Raw genomic sequence first — 17,487 nt, forward strand, 5'->3', positions numbered from 1 at the left:
AACCAAGGTGTCAGTATAGCTACTGCATTCCTTTCTAGAGGCTCCAGCGGTGGATCCAGTGCTGATTATTCAGGTTGTTGGCAGAATTAATGACGACCCTCCACCCTTTTCCTCTTTGTTTCTTCCTGTCAGCTGAGGGCCTCTTCAGTTTCTAGAGGTTGCCCAGGCTCATGTCCTCTTACTCCATCTTCAAAGCCAGCAATAACAGGTAGACCCCTGCTCACGTTACCTCTCTCCCCACAGCCATGACAGGTTCTCTGCTTTTAATGGCTCACGTGTTAGGTTGGACCCATCTGGATGATCCAGGATACTCTCTCCATCTCGAGGTCCTAAACTTTAATCACATCTGCAAAGTCTTTTTTGCCATGTAAGGTAACATATTCACAGGTTCTAGGGATCAGCTTGTGGACATCTTTGGGTGACCATTAATGTGCGGACCACAGTCGGTAAATGAAGTATTTCAGTTGATGCACTAGCGGATAAATCAGTTGATATTCTATACGACTTATCTGAAAATGTGGTGTCTCATTAGTATTCAAGCTTAAATTGTCCTTTGTGCTCATAGAAGAGTGCTTGCTGTGAGACTCTATGGGAAATTGAAAGAATCTTTTTTCACTTGCCCAGGTTCTTTTCTTATAATTCTCCTTTCTATGGGACAAATATAATGGATGGGGTGAATAGGGAAATGATCCACTCTTGGCACATAAACTTGCTATTGGAACATGGATTTGGAGAGAACTGAGTATTCATCCAGTAGGAAGCCAATTGTTCCCTTGGTCTTTTGACTTATTAGTCCATGGTAGCAACCACATGTAAAGCCATGATAGGTGAAATATATTCTTCCTAGAAGCAAAACTTTATAATTGAACTTCTGTTCACAAAAATTAATTTTATGCCATGAAAATACCAAAATTAATCCAAAAAATAGGGAATTAAAACACTTTTTAAACAAACATTTCTTAATTATGTAAAAATCAAACAGTAGATACAGAAAATTATAGGGTAATTTTTTTGTGTGTGTATTTTATACATCTGTCAGACTGGCTGAGATTTCTCAGCCTATTGAAGTTTCTACTGAAGAGTCCATCTATTTTTCATGAAAAATTTTCCTGTTAGCAAGCAGAGGGAATTTGTTTTATTCCATTGCTCTGAAGACGCTCAGATTTCTTCAAAATTAGAATTGTCAGTTCTCAAATTTTTCATGGTTTATTCAGTGCATATGAATGTTTCCATAAAGTCTTGGATGGAATGTCAGGGAGAAGCATAGTTTCCTTGGTGGTCTCCTTTTCTTCAATAATCTCCTGTTCTTCCATTTCAACAGTATCCCTGTAGAACTCTACTGGTCTACTGAGGTTATACGTCAACTCAGAACAGTGGCCTTGTCAACATCATGCACAGTCATCAGAGAGTAACAAATAATATTTTGGTCATTATGCTGGAGGCATTATTTATTGTAAACCATGGCTTCAAGTTGATCCATTCCAAGGTATTAAAGTTAATGTGGAGAATACAGAAGGTGGAATGAAGTGGAAGTTTTAATATATCACTTTACAAATAATGGTTTACAACTATTTTCAAAGATTATCAGAGAAGAGAAATAACATAAAACTGTTTCACAGAATAAACAGCTAACCTATGGAATAAAAATAGGGATGCAGGTGTTAGAATTTAGTCTTTTTAAGACTAGAATTTAGTCTTAGAAAATACACTATACATTCTAGTTGTAATACATATTTATATTTCTTTTTTTACATTCATCTTTTAAGCAAACCTAAATAATTCTGGTGATTAGGATAGCCTCAGCATAGTTGTTCAGCAGTTATGTCTTCATATTTTGTCTATACTTTCTATATGTTTCCTACAGGGAAATATTCAATCTGATAATAAAGCACAGAACGTTCCAACATTTAGTTAAGTGTTCCTCAAAGCTTTTAAAGTAATGGCTTTCTAAAAGTCATCATAATTTTGTAAAAAACATGATGTACTTAAATACAAAGTAAAAACAATTAAAGAGATATATTGTGATATATGTGAAAGAGACAGTGCTATAAATTCACCAAATTTATTTCATTTTATTACTGGACATACATGGAGATTAAATATCCTAACTCTTAGAAGTAAATTTGGAGTCATAAACTGCATTCTGGCCATTAGAACTGAGTGGAAGTGATGTGCTCCACTTCTATGACTGACATACAAAAACCATCTGGATGATTCTCCACATACTCCTCTTGTCCTATTTGAGCTCTGTGTTAAAGATGGAGGTGACACGACATGAAAAGATTCTGGGTCTGTGAATGTCTGCCTGGATACAACTCTCACTAACTCACACTGGACTATAATATGAGCAAAAGATGAATCTTTATTATTTTAAACCACTAAGATTTGAAGGTTGTTTATTGCAGCAACTAGACATACTTATCCTAATACAACATTTTATATAGATTTTTAGTATGCGAAAGGAATAACAAACACCAAAGGTTTTAGATAAACTTATTATTGAAAAATATTTTTTCATCAAATCTAGAAATAATTTGAATTTAACATTAGAATGCCTTGTTCGCACTAAAGCATAGCTTGAGAACAAATGCTTCGAAATAAAACAAGGATTGCATTATGTCACAAAATCTAGTTCATCAAGGTTTATCTATACTTGATTGAGGCAAGTTTTAAGCTATATTTCAGTCCAGCAGGTAAATATTTCACTTGACAGAGAAAGTATACAATCCACTTTCAGGTGAAGAGTATGAAGAAAAATAAGGGTCAAGGATACACTTATGAGGAATAAAAACGGGGAGTAACACTTCCCCTGTAAGATATCAGGATTTCTATGAAGCTATATTGAGAAAATGTGGTATTGGTACAGGAATAAATTTATTAACCATATATGATAGAGAGGTCAGACACATATACATATATATGAACTCTGGCATATGGTTGAGGTTGCATATTAGCTTAATGAGGAAAAGAAGAAATGTTAAATAACTAGAAATGGAATGAACGCCAAATCCATATGAAAAAAGTTATTAGCTCTCTACTTCATATAATTTATAAAAACAAAAACCCTAGATCAAAGGCCAGCAAACAATGGTCCATGGGCCAAGTCCAAACTGCTGCCTACTTTTATAAATAAAGTTTTTTTGGAACACAGCCATACACATTAATTCATGAATTGCTTATAACTTCTTTCATGCTACACCATCTGAGTTGAACAGTTTCAACAGAAATCATGTGACCTGCAAAGCCCAAATATTAACTATCTGGCTCAAGTTTTTTGACCCCTGCCCTAGATGAATTAATAAATATAATACACTTTAAAACTCTTAGTACAATATATAAGTAAATATCTTTTAGATCTCTTTGGGGGAAATATTTTTAAGCAAAATAATAAGATTATTGATTACAAAATAAAAAATTATAATCCTGTCTGTATTAAAATAAAGAACTATGGCTCATAAATAAACACCTCAAAAAACATGAAAGGACAAGTTATAAATGGGGATATTTGCATTATACACCACTGACAAAGAATTAGTATCAGTATCAATGATTCATAAAGAATATATAAATTTTAAATACATATATATTTTTCAATACGAAAATACACAAAGAATCTCAGAGACATGAACAGACATTTTCACAGGTGAGGCAACACATTAAGCAAACATAGGAAGATACATTTAACATGTCATTATTCAGGTAAATGCTAGTCAAAATTACACTGAAATATATTTTATGCCTGATTCAAAAATTTTAAACTCTAACACTGCCAAGTGTTAGAAAAACTGTAGAGCCAGAGAAGATATTGCTGGTGAGAACATAGATTAGTGCAACCATATTGTAAAAATATTTGGCATTATCTCCTAATGCTAAATATTTATATAACCAACTCTATTCCTGGCTATATATCCAAGAGAAAACTTTACACATGTCAGTACTGCCCTTAGACCAGGGCAAGAAGAGGCCCTTGCCCTGGACCCTAACTCTAACCTCCTTGCTTTAGAGTAACTTCCTCAAATTTTTCTAAGTTCCACTCCAATGCCTGGGGTTAGTCTTGGTCTACAGTGCCATCCAGGTGGGAACCCTGATCCCAGACCAGAACCTGTGGTCCTTAGTCATTGTTTCTCCCCTTTGGGACACTCTCTGACTCTCTACTCTGTTGTGGGGTTGCCAAATGCTCTGAGGAACTTTGGACTCATGCCTATATCATCCTCCTAGGGCTCAGTGGCAGGGTCCCGGTTCCAGGAGGGCAACCTGACAAGTGGATTGCTCCTACAGGCCTATTTCATTCACAGAATCACATGAGATCAGGCAGCTAGAAAGGTTCTGGCATGCTTATTTGGGATGATTCAAATTAATTATAGACAGAGGTCTCACAAAAAAAGATTTCTCCAAAACCCTGCAAATCCTAAGGGCATCTCTAGTCTTGTTGTTTAAGTTAACAAATTAAAATAAATGTTTCATTCTAGGAATACATATAGAACTAATAAAGTACATAATAGTATTTACAAAGGAAGCAAGAGAACAATGGGTTAGCAGGAAATGGAATAGAGAGAAGGGAACCAAAAAGTTACATGTAGGTCCATTGTCAAGGTCATAGATTTTGCTCTCAGTGATGGATGTGCAGGTGTTTATTAAATTGTCAAACCAACCAAATAAATGAAATCAGGTAATTTAGAAGCCAATGGTGACAGTATACAATAAAATAAAGAATATGATTAATACAATTATGTGTACCTGAGTCCAAAAAATAAAAAGTAAAATGGATCAGTGAAGCAGAATAAAGTTAACCAACAGACTTAGGTGTAAGAAGAATATAACAAATGGTAAAAATGGCATTTCGAATCATTGGGAGGGAATGAACTACTTAACAAATAGTATTTGGCACAATTGACTATTATATATTACCTCGCAGTATGCAACCAAATGAATTCTAAATATTTTTAAAAGCACATAGTAAAATAAAATTTTTAAATTAAGTATAAATAAAATAAAAATTTAAGGAGGTTAATATGTTCCAGGAAGGCCCTCTAAACAAGACCAAAAAAATCAACTACAAAGAAAATAACTGACAGATGTCATGTCACAGGTAAAATTTTAAAACATCTATATGAGAACACCATAAATAATGTTTCAAGAAAAGGGGCACTTTGGGAAAAAATACACATACCTTATATAATAATGCATTAATTTAAAGGATATATGAAGACTCTCTAAAAAGTGTATGAATGATCTAATAGAAAAACAGGACAGGGGAGTTGAGGAAGATGGCAGAAGAGTAAGACGCAGAGATCACCCTCCTCACCACAGATACATAAGAAATACATCTACACATGGAACAACTCCTACAGAACACCTACTGAACGCTGGCAGAAGACCTCAGACCTCCCAAAAGGCAAGAAACTCCCCATGTAACTGGGTAGGGCAAAAGAAAAAAGAATAAACAGAGACAAAGAATAGGGACGGGGCCTGCACCAGTGGGAGGGAGCTGTGAAGGAGGAAAGGTTTCCACACACTAGGAAGCCCCTTCGCAGGCGGAGACTGCGGGTGGCGGAGGGGGGTAAGCTTCATAGCCACGGAGGAGAGCACAGCAACAGGGGTGCGGAAGGCAAAGCGGAGAGATTCCCGCACAGAGGATCAGTGCCAACCAGCACTCACCAGCCCGAGAGGCTTGTCTGCTCACCCGCCGGGGTGGGCAGGGGCTGGGAGCTGAGGCTCGGGCTTCAGTCGGAGCGCCGGGAGAGGACTGGGGTTGGCGGCGTGAACACAGCCTGCAGGGGGTTAATGCACCACGGCTAGCCGGGAGGGAGTCCGGGGAAAAGTCTGGACCTGCCGAAGAGGCAAGAGACTTTGTCTTCCCTCTTTGTTTCCTGGTGCGTGAGGAGAGGGGATTAAGAGCGCTGCTTAAAGGAGCTCCAGAGACGGGCGCGAGCCGCGGCTAAATGCATGGACCCCAGAGACGGGCATGAGACGCTAAGGCTGCTGCTGCCGCCACCAAGAAGCCTGTGTGCGAGCACAGGTCACTATCCACACCTCCCCTCCTGGGAGCCTGTGCAGCCCGCCACTGCCAGGGTCCCGGGATCCAGGGACAACTTCCCCGGGAGAATGCAGGGTGTGCCTCAGGCTGCTGCAATGTAACACCAGCCTCTGCAGCCCCAGGATCGCCCCGTACCCCTCCCTCCGGCCTGAGTGAGCCAGAGCCCCCGAATCAGCTGCTCCTTTAACCTCGGCCTGTCTGAGCGAACAACAGACGCCCTCAGGGGACCTACACGCAGAGGCGGGGCCAAATCCAAAGCAGAACCCCGGGAGCTGTGCCAACAAAGAAGACAAAAGGAAATCTCTCCCAGCAGCCTCAGGAGCAGCTATTAAATCTCCACAATCAACTTGATGTACCCTGCATCTGTGGAATACCTGAATACACAATGAATCATCCCAAAATGAGGAGGTGACTTTGAGAGCAAGATATATTATTTTTTCCCCTTTTCCTCTTTTTGTGAGTGTGTATGTGCATGCTTGTCCTAGGGCTCAATCCGTCTGTTTTTTGCTTTCTTTTTACTTTAAAAAATTTTTTTTCTTAATAATTATTTTTTACTTTAATAACTTTATTTTATTTTATCTCACTTTATTTTAGTTTAGTTTCTTTCCTTTCTTTCTTTCTTTCTTTCTTTCTTTCTTTTTCTTTCTTTTTCTCCCTTTTATTCTGAGCCATGTGGATGAAAGGCTCTTTGTGCTCCACCCAGGAGTCAGTGCTGTGCCTCTGAGGTGGGAGAGCCAACTTCAGGACACTAGTCCACAAGAGTCCTCCCAGCTCCACATAATATCAAACAGCGAAAATCTCTCAGAGATCTCCATCTCAACACCAAGACCCAGCTTCACTCAACGACCAGCAAGCTACAGTGCTGTACACCCTATGCCAAACAACTAGCAAGACAGGAACACACCCCCCCCCATTAGCAGAGAGGCTGCCTAAAATCATAATAAGGTCACAGACACTCCAACACACACCACCAGATGTGGTCCTGCCCACCAGAAAGACAAGATCCAGCCTCATCCACCAGAACACAGGCTCTACTCCCCTCCACCAGGAAGCCTACACAACCCACTGAACCAACTTTAGCCACAGGGGACAGACACCAAAAACAACGGGAACTATGAACCTGCAGCCTGCAAAAAGGAGACCCCAAACACAGTAAGATAAGCAAAATGAGAAGACAGAAAAACACATAGCAGATGAAGGAGCAAGATAAAAACCCACCAGACGTAACAAATGAAGAGGAAATAGGCAGTCTACCTGAAAAAGAATTCAGAATAATGATAGTAAAGATGATCCAAAATCTTGGAAATAGAAAAGAGAAAATGCAAGAAACATTTAACAAGGACCTAGAAGAACTAAAGAGGAAACAACGATGCAACGTTGAACGATGAACAACACAATAAATGAACAACACAATAAATGAAATTAAAAATACTCTAGAAGGGATCAATAGCAGAATAACTGAGGCAGAAGAACGGATAAGTGACCTGGAAGATAAAATAGTGGAAATAACTACTGCAGAGCAGAGTAAAGAAAGAAGACTGAAAAGAACAGAGGACAGTCTCAGAGACCTCTGGCACAACATAAAACACACCAACATTCGAATTATAGGGGTCCCAGAAGAAGAAGAGAAGAAGAAAGGGACTGAAAAATATTTGAAGAGATTATAGTTGAAAACTTCCCTAATATGGGAAATGAAATAGTTAATCAAGTCCAGGAAGCACAGAGAGTCCCAACAGGATAAATCAAAGGAGCAACAGGCCAAGACACATCTTAATCAAACTATCAAAAATTAAATACAAAGAAAACGTATTAAAAGCAGCAAGGGAAAAACAACAAACAACACACAAGGGAATCCCCATAAGGTTAACAGCTGATCTTTCAGCAGAAACTCTGCAAGCCAGAAGGGACTAGCAGGACATATTTAAAGTGATGAAGGAGAAAAACCTACAACCAAGACTACTCTACCCAGCAAGGATCTCATTCAGATTTGATGGAGAAATTAAAACCTTTACAGACAAGCAAAAGCTGAGAGACTTCAGCACCACCAAACCAGCTTCACAACAAATACTAAAGGAACTTCTCTAGGCAAGAAACACAAGAGAAGGAAAAGACCTACAATAACAAACCCAAAACAATTAAGAAAATGGGAATAGGAACATACATATTGATAATTACCTTAAATGTAAATAGATTAAATGTTCCCACCAAAAGACACAGACTGGCTGAACAAGACCCATATATATGCTGTCTGCAAGAGACCCACTTCAGACCTACGGACATATACAGACTGAAAGTGAGGGGATGCAAAAAGATATTCAATGCAAATGGAAATCAAAAGAAAGCTGGAGTAGCAATTCTCATATCAGACAAAATAGACTTTAAAATAAAGACTATTACAAGAGACAAAGAAGGACACTACATAATGATCAAGGGATTGATCCAAGAAGATATAAAAATTGTAAATATTTATGCACCCAACATAGGAGCACCTCAATACATAAGGCAAATACTAACAGCCATAAAAGGGGAAATTGACAGCAATATTCATAGTAGGGGACTTTAACACCCCACTTTCAGCAATGGACAGTTCATCCAAAATGAAAATAAATAAGGAAACACAAGCTTTAAATGATACATTAAAGAAGATGGACTTAATTGATATTTATAGGACATTCCATCCAAAAACAAGAGAATACACATTTATCTCAAGTGCTCATGGAACATTCTCCAGGATAGATCATATCTTGGGTCACAAATCAAGCCTTGGTAAATTTAAGAAAATTGAAATTGTATCAAGTATGTTTTCTGACCACAACGCTGCAAGACTAGATATCAATTACAGGAAAAGATCTATAAAAAATACAAACACATGGAGGCTAAACAATATACTACTTAATAACGAAGTGATCACTGAAGAAATCAAAGAGGAAATCAAAAAATACCTAGAAACAAATGACAATGGAGACACGACGACCCAAAACCTATGGGTGTAGCAACAGCAATTCTAAGAGGGAAGTTTATAGCAATACAATCCTACCTTAAGAAACAAGAAACATCTCAAATAAACAACCTAACCTTGCACCTAAGGCAATCAGAGAAAGAACAAAAAAACCCCAAAGTTAGCAGAAGGAAAGAAATCATAAAGATCAGATCAGAAATGAATGAAAAAGAAATGAAGGAAACGATAGCAAAGATCAATAAAACTAAAAGCTGGTTCTTTGAGAAGATAAACAAAATTGATAAACCATTAGCCAGACTCATCAGGAAATAAAGGGAGAGGACTCAAATCAATAAAATTAGAAATGAAAAAGGAGAAGTAACAACTGACACTGCAGAAATACAAAGGATCATGAGAGATTACTACAAGCAACTCTATGCCAATAAAATGGACAACCTGGAAGTAATGGACAAATTCTTAGAAAGCACAACATTCCGAGACCGAACGAGGAAGAAATACAAAGTATGAACAGACCGATCACAAGCACTGAAATTGAAACTGTGATTAAAAAATCTTCCAACAAACAAAGGCCCAGGACCAGATGGCTTCACAGGCGAAGTCTATCAAACATTTAGAGAAGAGCTAACACCCATCCTTCTCAAAATCTTCCAAAATATAGCAGAGGGAGGAACTCTCCCAAACTCATTCTACGAGGCCACCATCACCTTGACACCAAAACCAGACAAAGATGTCACAAAGAAAGAAAACTACAGGCCAATATCACTGATGAACATAGATGCAAAAATCCTCAACAAAATACTAGCAAACAGAATCCAACAGCACATTAAAAAGATCATAAACCATGATCAAGTGGAGTTTATCCCAGGAATGCAAGGATTCTTCAATATATGCAAATCAATCAACATGATACACCATATTAACAAATTGAAGGAGAAAAACCATATGATCGTCTCAATAGATGCAGAGAAAGCTTTCGACAAAATTCAACACCCATTTATGATAAAAACCCTGCAGAATGTAGGCATAGAGCGAACTTTCCTCAACATTATAAAGGCCATATATGATAAACCCACAGCCAACATCATCCTCAATGGTGAAAAACTGAAACCATTTCCACTAAGATCAGGAACAAGACAAGGTTGCTCACTCTCACCACTATTATGCAACATAGTTTTGGAAGTTTTAGCCACAGCAATCAGGAAAAAAAAGAAATAAAAGGAAACCAAATTGGAAAGGAAGAAGTAAAGCTGTCACTGTTTGCAGACGACATGATACTATACATAGAGAATCCTGAAGTTGCTACCAGAAAACTACCAGAGCTAATCAATTAATTTGGCAAGGTAGCAGGATACAAAATTAAAGCACAGAAATCTCTGGCATTCCTATACACTAATGATGAAAAATCTGAAGGTGAAATTAAGAAAACACTCCCATTTACCTTTGCAACAAAAAGAATAAAATATCTAGGAATAAACCTACCTAAGGAGACAAAAGACCTGTATGCAGAAAATTATAAGGCACTGATGAAAGAAATTAAAGATGATACAAATAGATGGAGAGATATACCATGTTTTGGGATTGGAAGAGTCAACATTGTGAAAATGACTCTACTACCCAAAGCAATCTATAGATTCAATGCAATCCCTATCAAACTGCCACTGGCATTTTTCGCACACAGAAGTGGAACAAAAAATCTCACAATTTGTATGGAAACACAAAAGACCGCGAATAGCCAAAGCAATCTTGAGAACGGAAAATGGAGCTGGAGGAATCAGGCCCTGACTTCAGGCTATACTACAAAGCTACAGTAATCAAGACAGTATGGTACTGGCACAAAAACAGAAATATAGCTCAATGGAGCAGGATAGAAAGCCCAGAGATAAACCCACGCACATATGGTCACCTTATCTTTGGTAAAGGAGGCAAGAATATACAGTGGAGAAAAGACAGCCTCTTCAATAAGTGGTGTTGGGCAAACTGGACAGCTACATGTAAAAGTATGAGATTAGAACACTCCCTAACACCATACACAAAAATAAGCTCAAAATGGATTAAAGACCTAAATGTAAGGCCAGAAACTATCAAACTCTTATAGGAAAACATAGGCAGAACACTCTATGACATAAATCTCAGCAAGATCCTTTTTGACCCACCTTCTAGAGAAATGGAAATAAAAACAAAAAAACCCAAATGGGACCTAGTGAAACTTCAAAGCTTTTGCACAGCAAAGGAAACCATGAACAAGACCAAAAGACAACCCTCAGAATGGGAGAAAATATTTGCAAATGAAGCAACTGACAAAGGATTTATCTCCAAAATATACAAGCAGCTCATGCAGCTCAATAATAAAAAAACAAACAACCCAATCCAAAAATGGGCAGAAGACCTAAATAGACATTTCTCCAAAGAACATATACAGATTGCCAACAAACACATGAAAGAATGCTCAACATCATTAATCATTAGAGAAATGCTAATCAAAACTACAATGAGATATCATCTCACACCGGTCAGAATGGCCATCATCAAAAAAATCTAGAAACAGGGCTTCCCTGGTGGTGCAGTGGTTGAGAGTCCACCTGCTGATTCAGGGGACACGGGTTCTTGCCCCAGTCCGGGAAGATCCCACATGCTACGGTCCGGAGCCTGTGCTCTGCAACGGGAGAGGCCACAACAGTGACAGGCCCATGTACCGCAAAAAAACATCTAGAAACAATGAATGCTGGAGAGGGTGTATAGAAAAGGGTACACTCTTGCACTGCTGGTGGGAATGTAAATTGATACAGCCACTATGGAGAACAGTATGGAGGTTCCTTAAAAAACTCCAAATAGAACTACCATACGACCCAGCAATCACACTACTGGGCATATACCCTGAGAAAACCATAATTCAGAAAGAGTCATGTACCACAATGTTCACTGCAGCTCTATTTACAATAGACAGGAGATGGAAACAACCTAAGTGTCTATCATCGGATGAATGGATAAAGAAGATGTGGCATATATATACAATGGAATATTACCCAGCCATAAAAAGAAACGAAATTGAGTTATTTGTAGTGAGGTGGATGGACCTAGAGTCTGTCATACAGAGTGAAGTAAGTCAGAAAGAGAAAAACAAATACCGTATGCTAACACATATATATGGAATCTATGAAAAAAAAAAAAAGGTCATGCAGAACCTAGGGGTAAGATGGGAATAAAGACACAGACCTACTAGGGAATGGACTTGAGGATATGGGGAGGGGGAAGGGTAAGCTGTGACAAAGTGAGAGAGTGGCGTGGACATATATATACTACCAAACGTAAAATAGATAGCTAGTGGGAAGCAGCTGCATAGCACAGGGAGATCAGCTCGGTGCTTTGTGACCACCTAGAGGGGTGGGATAGGAATGGTGGGAGGGATGGAGATACAAGAGGGAAGAGATATCGGAACATATGTATATGTATAACTGATTCACTTTGTTATAAAGCAGAAACTAACACACCACTGTAAAGCAATTATACTCCAATAAAGGTGTTAAAAGAAAGAAAAACAGGACAAAAGCATGTACAGTTAAATCAAAGAAGAAAAATTATAAATGGCCAAAACATATATGAAAAGATCAGCAACCACCTAGTTAACAGATAATGCAATTTAAAAGTAATTTTTTTTAATATTTTGTCAAAAGATAAAATTTATGATAGCTGGGTTTTTTTTTTTTGTATTTTGGTTGGTAGAATCTATGGAAGGGCAATTTGTTAGCATCTATCATAATTTCAACTGTATATACCCTAAAGTAGCCTGACAATTATACTTCTAGGTATCTATCAGCATCAGCAAGATATCTTTTGGTTGTCATGAACAGAAAAGCTAACTTAAAATGGCTTAGTCAGAAAAACAGAATTTATTGGCTCACATAACTGTAAAGTCCCAGGGCTAGTTCTTGCTGGCAGTAGAAACATCTTGTTTGAGGGAATGGCATTAGGTCAACAGGACTTACTTCTCCTGCTGCTTCTTGGCTCTGTTTCCTTTATTTTGGATCCATTCCCAGACAGGTTCATTCATGGTAGAGGCAGAAAAGTTGCAGCAGTTTCAACATTGTATTGTATCAGACTTGCAGTCAGTAGAAAATGTTTCTCCTTTCCAAATTAAGTGCAAGTCATGATGCTCACCGATTTACATCTATCAAGTGCCCATCACTAAAGCAAACTACAGGTCTGTGGTGTGGGATATTCTGACTGGCTCAGGCCTGGGCCACACTTGGTTGACTGGGATAGGGAGGGTCCTTTCTGAATCACATGGAAGGGCAGTGGAGGAGATTCCAACAAAAGTCATTTAGTCACTTGGATTTCATTATAAAAAAAAATAGATAATGGATGCTGGATGCCTAAAAGTTTCACTATACTATATTAAAGAAAGATATCATAAAGATATCATAAAGATACAAAGACAGCATTGTAGTAGTGATAACATAGAAAAATATTTATTCATCAATAAAGGAGTAGTTAAATGAATTACATGACTTCAACTAAATAAATCTAATTGTATGGACTTAGAAATAGCACTGAGACATATCATTAAGGAGGCATATTACAAAACAACAAAAACAGTGTGACCCGTTTATGTAAAAATAAATTATAACTTGTTAAGTTAAATGTACATGCAATGTACGTGAAGTTTATAAAAGAACATATATCAAACTGTTAACAGTGATTACTTTTAGAGAAGAGAGTAGAGAATTTGAGGGGGTGAGATAAAGTGAGACACTTCCTTTTCATTGTACATAATTCTGTATTGTATATAATTTAAAAAGAAAATGTATAATAGTTTTCATAAAATATTAAAATGGATTCAACCTTTTAAAATAGAATATGGAGTTATCTGCCAAGTGACTGATTTACTTGATTGTTAGGCTAAGCTGATTAAAAACTAATGCTAGGGAAATAGTAACAATGAAACCAAAATTCCAGCTTACTTGATAGAAAATAACATCTGAAACTTGTATCTTCTGAGAAAATCAAATGTGAAAGATAGGAATTTGGGTTTTTCTGTTTGTTTTTATCTTCAAAGTCAGAGTTGTTTATATAACCGGCCAGAGCTTTTTGAAGAAAGGAGCTGTGTGTTTTAAAGTAAGAATCCCACTTTGAATATTATATATGTTTTATAGCTATGAAGCCCTTATCTTGATCAATGAATAAACTTATCTGTGAGGTGCATATTTTAACCTAAGGCTCACTTTAATACAGTAATTCATTTATTATGCATTCCTTCTGCACGAATCATTGAGCTTCACCAGTGTTATTGCATGTACACCTTCAGTGTCTTGAACATGGCCGGATATATAGATGATGTTTAAAGTTAGTGGGTGGATAGAGAAGAGTGAGGAAAGAATAAATAGTGGAGGAGTGGTGAGCATGGTCTTCCAAAGTTAAGAGGTCTGGGTTCTAATACCGATTCTGCAAGAGTAGAAGCTATGTGACTTTAAGTAGGTTATTTAATTTCTCTAATTCTTATTTCCTCATCCGTAAAACAGAACAATAATCTTGCCTTTAGAAGGGGGAAAGAAGGATTAAAGAAAATAACATACTTAAAGTATTGAGTACCCAAAATGCTCAGTATGTGTTACATGCCCAGTATATGTTATATGCCCAAATAGTTTGGTTTCCTTTTTTCCTTCTGCATTCGTTTTGTAAGACAACCACAGAGCAATGTGTCTCACTCTTCACAGCAAGCATGAAGTGGGAGTGAGCTGAAGGGCGAGACTACAGCCATGGTGGTGTATGTACAACCTAAATTCCCAGGGGGAAAAAGTATCCTAACTTTCTGACACAGAACTGGGTCAGAATTTGCAGAAATACATGAAAACCTGCAAGTAAACTGTGAAACATAAGACACAACTCTATTTGTTGCATGATAGTGTAACCACAGTACTCTAAATAAAAATCTGGAGAGCGAAAGTTCGATTTTGGGCCCCCTCAAAAGTCATAATTCACTGCTTGATAGAACAACCCTCTGGTGGCTATGTTTGTAATCCTTTGGCAGAGGACGGTGGTAGGTACTAAGACATATGACTCCTGCATCATTTAGTGACCAATGCAATTACTCACTGAAAATCTGCACTTTCAAAATTGTTTATTTCTTCTCCTACTCATATCTCTGGTCATTTAGCTCATGCATTCATCCAAAGTCTTACTCACATATTTTTATTTTAAGTCAATGAGAGAAAGTGGTGAAAAGAACTCATTTTGCAGTCAGAAGTCCTTGGCTGGAATTCCAGTTCTATGACTGTCTCTTGCTGTGACCTTGGGCGATTTTCTCTCCCTGAGCCTTGGTCTTGGGTTTTACAATGAGAATAATAAATATTTAACAAGTTTGCCAAAAAAATCAAATAAGTGATGCATGTGAACATAATTAGAAGTGTGCCTAGCATGTAGCTGGATCTTAAAAACTATGAAATAAAATTTAGAAAAATTAAAATAATCAACATGTTATTTTCAACTTTTTGTACTGGCTGGAAAATGCTTATTAAATATAAATTTGTATTTACACATATGAGTTTTTAAGATATTTTTTGGCAGGGATTATGCCTGCTTTTGCTGCTATTTGATTCTTTTCCTGGAATACCCTGAAGTAGCTAATCAGTATTAATTACAGAGAATGTTTCAACAACTGTTAGTTATTTCATTTTCTCTCTCGTGTCTCAGTACAACAGTAAAATCCTCCTCTGCATTTGTATAGTTCAAGGTCCTTTCTAATTAGGTTCCACCTTCCTTATCTATTGGGTTGGCCAAAAAGTTTGCTCAGGTTTTTATAAGATCGTATGGAAAACCCGAATGAACTTTTTGGCCAACCCAATACATTGTTTCCCACTATTCCCTACCTCAGAATTTACACAAGTGTTCATGGGAACTCCAATGCAATAGGATATCATTATATGTTCCTTAAAAGAAAGAGGATTCATGGTCAAATTAACTAGGGAAATTTTATGTAGATTTCTCTATTGCTAAGTTAGGCAAAGCCTTGAATATGATGAAATACAATGAGAATCTCCAAGAAAGTAATATTATATTCAGTATTTCCCGAACTATTTTGACAATGGAATCTCTTGCCCCTCACAGATAGTTAACGTGGAAATTTTGGAAACCATGCTCTGCCTGGAAAGCAATGCCAGGACCTTCCTCCTACTTGTGTTGGTCCCCTCATCGTTTCCCTCTTGGGCCTGGTGAGGATCACATGGCTATTCTACTAGACTGATGTAATTCTCCTTCTATTGGATCTATTCAGATACTCCCCTCGTGGACAATCTGTTGTAACACCTCTTATAGGAGACCCTGCCCAGTAAGTCTAATTGCTGATTTTCTTGATTATGTAAAACATGTAGGGTTTAATAGTACGTTTGAGCCACCTTATTACATTATGGCATTTACATTATTTGAGCACTTACTCTGGGAATCAAAATAGTATGAAGTTAAAGAGAGTCATCAAAAATAAACATAATTTTGTAGTATCTACCTCAAGCTTGAGAAAATGAATTGCTTTCTTGTAAAGCATTTAGCACAGTGATTGGCCCATAGAATTCACTCAATACATGTAAATTATTAGTATTATTACTAGTAGGAGTAGTTGCAGTGGCAGCAGCAGTTTACTTCATGCTTCTCATATGTCATTTCATTTAACCTTGCAACAACCTTGTCAGAAGGCCTCACAATATTCTTACTTCCCATTTTCTTAGAACATCACAGTTTTCAGGCATTATATGAATGATCTTATTTAATTCTGACAGCACGTTTAGGGGGTGAGAATTTTTAACCTTTTCTTTAATCGTATAAAGAAATTCAGTCTCAAAGGAGCTAAATGATTTGTCCAAAGCCATGCAGCTAGTGAACGTCAGGCTAGGACCTAATGTCAGTTATTTGGAATCCTAATCTAAGTTCTTTCCTCCACACCAACTGCTAAGAGAATAATGGAATGCTTACAAATATTGAAAGAAACAAGAAAGGTGAAGTGTGAAAAAAATTTATTAGTCGAAGAAAACTTTGAAGGGGGCAAGAGAAAATAGAGTTTAGGTAACTCACAGATGTGCAGTTCTCAGTGTGGTTGATCATCACCAACATAAACTCCCAGAGAAGACTGAGCAGCAGATCCTCCATCCAACTTATGTATTTGTAGAATCAGTTTTTCTACCTCATAATCTAATTGAGTAAATATGACTATTCTCCTGTCATCTGCCCTTTGCAAAGTGTTTGAGAAAATGATAGTCATTTATTTTGACCATGTGTGATAGAGGAGGTACAGATGTGCTCCTATAAGAAGATCACCAGAAAGGAAAACAGGCACAAGGAAGGGTAGAAGGAGAAGTAGAAGAAGAAGGGAAGAAATGGGGTGTGGAAGGCTGAATAATGGACCCCCCTCCAAATGTCCACGTCCTCATTCCCAGCATTTGTAAATATGTTACCTTACATAAATATATTACCTTACATCTTGAGATGTGGCAATTATGCTGGATTA

The sequence above is a fragment of the Lagenorhynchus albirostris genome, chromosome 9, assembly GCF_949774975.1.
Source record: "Lagenorhynchus albirostris chromosome 9, mLagAlb1.1, whole genome shotgun sequence".
Lineage (NCBI taxonomy): Eukaryota > Metazoa > Chordata > Mammalia > Artiodactyla > Delphinidae > Lagenorhynchus > Lagenorhynchus albirostris.